The sequence below is a fragment of the Argiope bruennichi genome, chromosome 3, assembly GCF_947563725.1.
Source record: "Argiope bruennichi chromosome 3, qqArgBrue1.1, whole genome shotgun sequence".
NCBI lineage: Eukaryota > Metazoa > Arthropoda > Arachnida > Araneae > Araneidae > Argiope > Argiope bruennichi.
In genome coordinates, this window is record NC_079153.1 from 110,968,991 (window position 1) to 110,976,930 (window position 7,940).

Genomic DNA, 7,940 nt, shown 5'->3' on the forward strand with positions numbered 1-7,940 from the left:
ATGCATGGAATAAATTAATTTAGGGTTAATGGAAATGGAAATATTTTATATTCATTTTAAATCATGTTATTTATTTGCCTTACAGATGATATTGGTTTGTCATGCAAGAAAGAATTAATCTATTATATACATTGCAATACAAAATTATTTTTCTTTGAAAGGAAACGTAATAATACAAAAAAAGACAAAAATAAAATGAAACAAATTATTATGAAAAATGGTGGTCTTAAAATTAAATTTTCTATCAAAACTATCTATTTCAAAAACAAATTGAATTTTTTCGCAATTAATGACAAGTTGTTTCAAATTTTATTTTAAAAAATTATTTCCAAACATAAACTCTTTTCCCATATGAAGAAATAAAAACCAAATCAAAATTTGCCATTACAATTTTTATTTTAATCAATTTCACAAATAATATCAATATTTCGTGTAATTGAGATTGGCATTTGAGTTTATTTTAGCTCTCATTTGATGTGTTTCCGTAGTGTAGTGGTTATCACGTGCGCTTCACACGCGCAAGGTCCCCGGTTCGATCCCGGGCGGAAACATGGTGATTTTTTTTTTTTTTTTTCCTTTCACATCAGGTTCGAGATTAAATCGGAAAGATTTTGAAAGCATTTCCGACAGGTAATATATTTAATCTAATTATTAATTTTTTCTGTAATATTAATTAAAAAAATTTATTTCAATATAAAAGTAAAATTTAATCTGCGTGTAATTTGCTTTAATAAACCTATCTTACCCAAATAGAGATAATTTTTCATAAATATTTTGCTAAAGAGGAGGGAAAAAAAGTAATAGTTTTCTTTAAATGCTTTTTTTTTTTCCGAAAATGATGTCTAATTTTTTCAACCGAAGTATTCACGAGAATAGCTTTCTATTAAATCGATTAAATTTTAAAGCAATATTTTGGAAGAGCGAATAAATATGAATCATGATATATGTCGCAAATCTTATTTGAAAAAGTAGCAAAATAATTGTTTAATTCTCTCTGCAAAAAACTTGCGTATATACTAATTTTATTTCAAATATTAATTGAAGCTTAATTTATCAGCTTTGTCAATCATTTTAAGCAGACATCTTTAATAAATCTTGTAATTAATTTCTAGAAGATTAAATAGCACATTAAATGAATTCTTCTAATAAAGAATAAACTGGTGTATATAAAAATAAAATTTTCTTCCTTATTTCCTCTATATAAATTAGATTCTATGTCTAGTACAAGCACTGGGCCTAAATAACTGATGCTGCCATCTATTGGCCAATGTACAAAATGCCAATTAATCTTCCGAATGCTGTCAAGACGTATCTATCTATACGGAATTGATTTTTAAAGCTTCTTTGCAACAAAAACTGTCTGAATCTCAAGAAGTGTATTAAAAAAAAGAAAAAAAAAGAAAGAAAAAGGGAAGAGAAGACGAAAAGGCAATTTCTTCTTTTATTTAAGATTTTTTGTGCGTTTCTGCAACAAAGCAGGGGGAGGGAGAAAAAAAAAACCCTACCTTTCACACATGACATATTTATGAATCTTTAAAGTAAATTTGTATTTTATCTTGTTGAATACTGAATTACTATTTTGAATTCAGTGATTAATTATTTTAATTAAATAATTTGTTTTGTTATTTAATAATAAAGTCGTAAGAAGTCACCGTTACAAACTAAGATTAACGGCATGCCACTTTATGGAACGCTATCTAACGTTCTGAAACCCAATTTCTTTCTAAAAAATGAGTAATAGATCCTAAAATTAAAATAGCTTTGCACATTTAATGTGCATCATGTGAAAATGCCTCCATTTTGGATAAGTTTTTATTATCATTATTATTAATATTTGATGCAGTTGATTCGCATGACCAAATTAAAGGCAGCTTTCAACTAATAACTACGTTCACTCTGTTTTACGCTGAGGTGTGACTTGTTCGAGTAGGAGCCAAAAAAGAATGTGTGAGGGATATCAAATTTAAATTGATGTGGTGCGTTTGATCCACGTCATGAAAGCACGGACTGATACAATTAATATTAAATTTAAAAATTAAGGCAATATTATTAGTTATTTTGTCGATTTCTTTCAATTACTTTGAGTTTAATAGTTTAATTTTATTTATATCAATATTTCAGAGTGTTTTACCAATTAGAAATACAAAGTTAAATAAATTCTACAGGAGATGGTATTTATAAACTATATTCTTCGGCGTAATGTAGAGCTATTTATTCCATTTAGTTAATTATTCATTTTATCAAAAGGTAAAAAATTTGCAGTTTGATTATAGTTTGTGTTAAACACATGATCCATCATTTTCCTTTTTCATATATACAATTTCAGTTTTTTCTTTCCCATTGGTATATTATTAAACACATAATTGGCATATTATTTCAATTTTTTTTTTAATTTAAAACTTGAATTAATTTTGTTTGTTATGATTTATGTCTTAAGGAAGTACGAGGTCAACCCAATTTTATGGAGATTATAATTTTTACAATCGCATTACATTACTTGCAGCAAAGAATTGCCCCCCCCCCCAAAAAAAAAGAAAGCTTTGAAGATTTACCATGTCAAACTATTTTTGGTTTGACTCATAATTAGGCTGCCTGGTATAGTATTATTCATATTTATTTGTTCATTCAACAGATTCTACTTTTTAAAAGAAAAAAAATTAAAGAATTAATTGGTGAAAACAGAGGACGTTGTTAATAACATTCATTTCTGATATTTTAAAACCATCTTTAAAGTTGCATATAAATTGGGACAATCGATTACTACACAACGTCTAGAGAATATCTAAATCTTAAACCTACATATGGAGACGGCCCCTAACAGAAATTGTGAAATATCATCTTTATATAATCATGATATATGAACCAAAATTTATGCTTTGAGTAATTTTTCCCATGAAGAATTTATTCAAGACATCAAAAAAGGCTGTCGCCGTAAGAAACTTCAAAATTTATACAATTTTAAATATGAGGACATTCTCTTATGAACATTTTAAGCACAGTAATTTTTAGTATACATTATTAATTCTAAAATGCTATTTTTAACTTGTACCTCAAAGATTCACATTCGATGATTTACTGCAGAATAAAAGTAGGTAGCTCTTACTATTTTCTGTGAGTGTATATTACATTTAAACAGACGCAGAATGACCCTTTCGTTTTCTAGAAAGATAAAGGTTATAGCATTCGAAAATGAAAACAGCCAAAACATTGAAACTTTGCAGATTAAAGGCGATGAACTCCGCTTATCTCTCATAAAATTTCATAATATTCAGTAAGAGTTTTTAATTTGAAACAATTTTTTTAAAATTCTTTTCCATTGTTATCTATGACAGACAGTCTAACTTTTCATAAAAGTAAGTAATATTTGAAAAAGACTTGAGAAATTTTGAAATCGCTGGAATGCGGTTAATATACAACTACCCGAAAACAGAATGAGTATTTTGGACGCTCTTTTCCTGACCAACTAAAACCGAAATTTGACATAGAACTACAATTGTATTCCCAAAATTATAAGCCAAAACTGAAATATTTAAATCATTGCATGTTTGATCTATTACGTTTACATGCTTCTAAAAGTGCACATAGACAAATGGTAGACACTTTGACGGGTTTCGTTCAAAGTTCGATACTGTCTTCACTTGAAATATTAAATGTGTGTATCAATTTTTCTCCCATTTAGTTTACATCTATTTTGTAGTTATTGTATTAACTTATATTCAGATAGTCCGGCAGATAGACTTCTTCTGAATAATTTATTCAAAATTTGATAGAAATCTGCAAATTTGGAGTAAAAACCATATACCAAATTTCATCCATATAGCTTAAAGCGTTTTTGAATTTGTGCTCAGAGAGACAGACAAGATACTAAAAATAAGTTTTTCGGATCCTGGGAGGCTTGAAACGAAGAGATTTATCAAAGTCTCCATCACAGTACTTTCTCTCTGTATACTTCGTAGACAAGAAAGTAAAAAGTAACAATCTTTTTTGAAAATGAAAACGTGAAGTAATATCAACAAAGATGACAAGCCATTCTGTCTTCGAGTCCAAACATGCGTTTTATCCATAAATTCTTGCAAAAAAAAAAAAAAAGTCTACCCTCCCTATAAATCCATATCAGCAGGGAACAAAATAAATACCTAGATCGCGGAAAGGGGGAGGTGAATGGATAAATTTCAGTCCCAAAATATATTGTCTGGGGGATATCTAGGCAAGGTGCCAGAAGACCGCTAAGAAAAATCCTGAATTAATACAAAGAAAAGAAAGAAAAGTAGAGAAAGAATGAAACTGAATGCATTCTGTATTTTTTAGATGCGTTGGAATGACGTAGACTGAAAGGACAAAAAATAAATAAATAAATAAATAGAAATAAAAATTAAGAGACGAAATCTTGAAGCTTAAAAATAAAAATGGTGGAACTTTTGGGAAACTGGTATTTGTTATCCTTTGCCTGGGATGCACTTTCTTTCAACTTTTCTTTTCCCGACTCTCCTGGAATTCTTCCAAAGAATTTATTCGGTAAAGAAACGAGAGAGAGAGAGAGAGAAAAAAAAAGAGTATTGAATAAAGAAAAGAATTGACTGTGGACTTCAATGAACCGATCATGATCTCTTGTTAATGTTTTTTCAGTGACCTGGAGGTGAATCAGTTCTCTCAAGAATCTTACCCGAGATATTTAAGAGCTGTCTTTATTTATCTTGAGAAACTTGGGCTTTAATTTATATGTGAGAATTGAGCAGAGAAGGTGGAGTTCAACACTAAAATGTTAGGATAATTTGCAATGATGCACTAATGGGATCAATTCGACACCAAGTTAATTTTGGAATCCATTATCCGAGAGATAAAAGGACGTGATATTCCATAATTTGCTTCGATTCTTTTTACAATAAAATTTCCACAGAGAATAGGAAAATACAAATATTGATCATTGAGTTGTGGAATACCTCAAAATCCACAAAAATAATAATTGATTTGTGGAATTTGATACTCATACGAATCCTATACAAACGGAAATTTTATTTGGTATTACTAAGACAATTCTTAACTATTAGAATTTGACAGAGATCCGCGGACGATAATTAATCCTAACATTACGTGTGACATTAGATTTGTGAATACGATCAATGTATCTTTGCCTCTCTGAAAGAATCCATGAATTTACCCTAAGCACAGAACTGCTCGATATTTTTTTTCTGTGCTAACTCAAGCTTTAATTATTTTGAGGTTAAAAACAAGTATTGTCCTACATAAAAGTACACTCCCGTTTCAATCAACTTGTTTATATACTGTTACAATGTTATCCCATCTTGAAAAGAGAGCATAGATATTCTTAATGCATGGTAAATGGATACCATATCAATAATTCTCGTCACTGGCGACAAACATGGCTACTTGGCAATATATCTGGCGACTTTGGTGAGAAAACTGAAAATTCCAGAGAATGCAGGAATTTTTCACTATCTCTGTTAGGAGCTGAGATTTAGAAGTTCTTCCGGAAAATTCGATACCTCGTTGGGTGACTATATAAGCTGATGCGATCAACGAGTTTTGATTCTCTTTGAAGTGTTGATCACAAATGGAGTTCTTCTGTTGCTTTACACTAAGAACTGTGCAATTATTTAAAGATTTGTTACCTACCAGTACATACAAATGTTGTTCTTTGTATATATTTTGACTGATTTTTGTGACATATTCTCCGTGTTTCTTTATATTCATAGAATAAAGCGTTCCCTTCCATTATATAGCATACTGGACTTATTTGACCGTATAACTATTGGAGGATTTCCATAATAACAGGTTGGACTAATGTATGTTTTTCCTATTAAATAAGAAATATTAATGTTTTATCTTTAGCACTGCGCACCTCTATTCTATGCAGTGGTTTGAATCCTCGCAGCAAAGAAGACGACATCACGCATTAGACGACAGCGCAGTTTCTTTTTTTCAAGTGACAGACATTTATGCAAATTGACCATATTAAGCGTTATAAAGAAGTCCCAAACAACTAAATATCTCCTGTGACAATGAATGATTCTTATAATACCAATTTTCTTAGAAATCAGCCAAAAGATTACTGAACTCCTATAAATGAATTATTTTATCATGAATTTATAATTGCTTATTATTATAATAATAAATTTTTATTAGTTTTTATTTGTCGTCAAAAAACGTAATTTCACATCTAACACATGATCTCCAAAAAATAATCTACTCTTATCCCTGTAAACTGGTCTGTCCACTCTATCCAACTGACATGGGTACTTCTGTGTCAGTTTAAATAGGATAAACTACATTTAGTTCCTATTAACACTGTAGCTTTCTTCTTCTAGGCAATAGATTTACACAAGCATCTTTATACAATATCTGTCATTCTCTTCTATCTGTCTACCCCACCACGCCTATGTAAAACTTCAAGAAGCTTAAAATCACGCAAGCTCTCTTTTGATCTTTTAGAATGTTATATCATCAAAATACTTTACATGAGGCAATTCGGTATTCTTAAAACCTATTGGGTGAGTGACAAATTACTTATCAATCGTGTGATTCTAGCTTTTTTTTTTAGTTTAGTTTAGTTATATTAACGTCCCGTTTTAAAGTAACATTAAAACTATCTTGAGACGGACCTCGTAATTTTGAACCACGGTTAGATGACGAGGACGATACCCAAGCTAGTACCCCCCTCTCCACACTTCCACACCACACCAGCGGGTGAACGTTTGGCTCCGACGGATTTAACACGCAACAGACCCGCTTACACAGAAGTTCTTCACTGAAATCTGGTCTCGAACCTGAAACCTGATAGTTCCAATGGCGAGACCTTACCACCAGGCCAACCGGGCTCCTTCAGATTTGAGATTAGCACCAAATGCAAACTCTTATAATGTTCTAGGCGAAAGGGACGGCGTGAGTTTTTCCTGCAGATAGATGTTTGTGAACAGTTTATTTTTCTCTCGTGTTTCAGATTACAATTTGAAGAGGTCTTAGTTCATAACCGATTCGAGAATGAATTGATTGTTAGTGGTTTGATTTGTCTGTAAAAGTGTTTACAAGTCAAAATACTTTTCCAGAAGAGCCCAGTTCCCCATCAATCAGTTAACTCTCTGTTTGCACTTCCATATTTTGTTGATTTGAAGAACACAATCATTAAAATATCTGCATTGTAATACAGATGAAACATCAAAAACTATTGGAATGATGAAATTAAGTCGAATTCCTTTTAATACGAAAGTGGCATTAAAAGTAACGTAACAGGTCCTTTAAAAGAAAAGCCTTCTTCATGAAATCAAAAGGGAGAAAGGCACTAGTCATCATACTTGAAATGTATCTGCCTATGGCAAACAATCTATTGCACCTAGCATGTAAGAAATCGGGGCCCACGTCACGGTGCTACCTAAAGTTGATTTTCTGAATATCAGATTGGTTTTCAAATAGTGACTTGAATGGTATCTTTTGATTGACATCAAGAGAGTCAGCTAAGAAACACCTGGACATTGACTATCAAAGATAAAAATCATTTGTTTCAAAATCCAGGATTTAAAGAGGTTATTTCAATACTTTCTACAAGAAATGCTGTACTAATAACCGAGTAATCACTGGTAACCGAGGTCTTACACAGTTGATCTTTGTCTTGCAACTACAGGAAACCTTTCAAGAACAGTCCTAATCGTTTCTTGCGAATTGTTTTGTACAATAGATACAGCTTGGTACAATAATCGACTGCATGATGCGTATGATTGTCAACTAGTAGCATAATTTGATGATTCCAAAAGACTATTAATAACTTATTATGAACTATTTAAGATGGCGCTATGTTCTAGCGACCTCTGTAAAAAAAAAAGATAGCCTCTAAAGAAAAAGGAGAAGGTGGGGAATCATTCGGAGGGAGAAAGAGATGCGAGACGGAAAATGGTATCTTGCGCTATTTATATATTGTGTTCTGTACC

At 31.2% G+C, this 7,940-nt stretch overlaps 1 non-coding gene across 1 annotated transcript; it reads left to right on the forward strand.

Annotated features, from left to right (window-relative positions):
• The first annotated feature begins 478 nt into the window (after nt 1–478).
• On the forward strand, nt 479–551 carry Trnav-cac (transfer RNA valine (anticodon CAC)). The gene has a single exon. It is a non-coding gene; the product is annotated as a tRNA-Val (tRNA).
• Nucleotides 552–7,940: the final 7,389 nt, after the last annotated feature.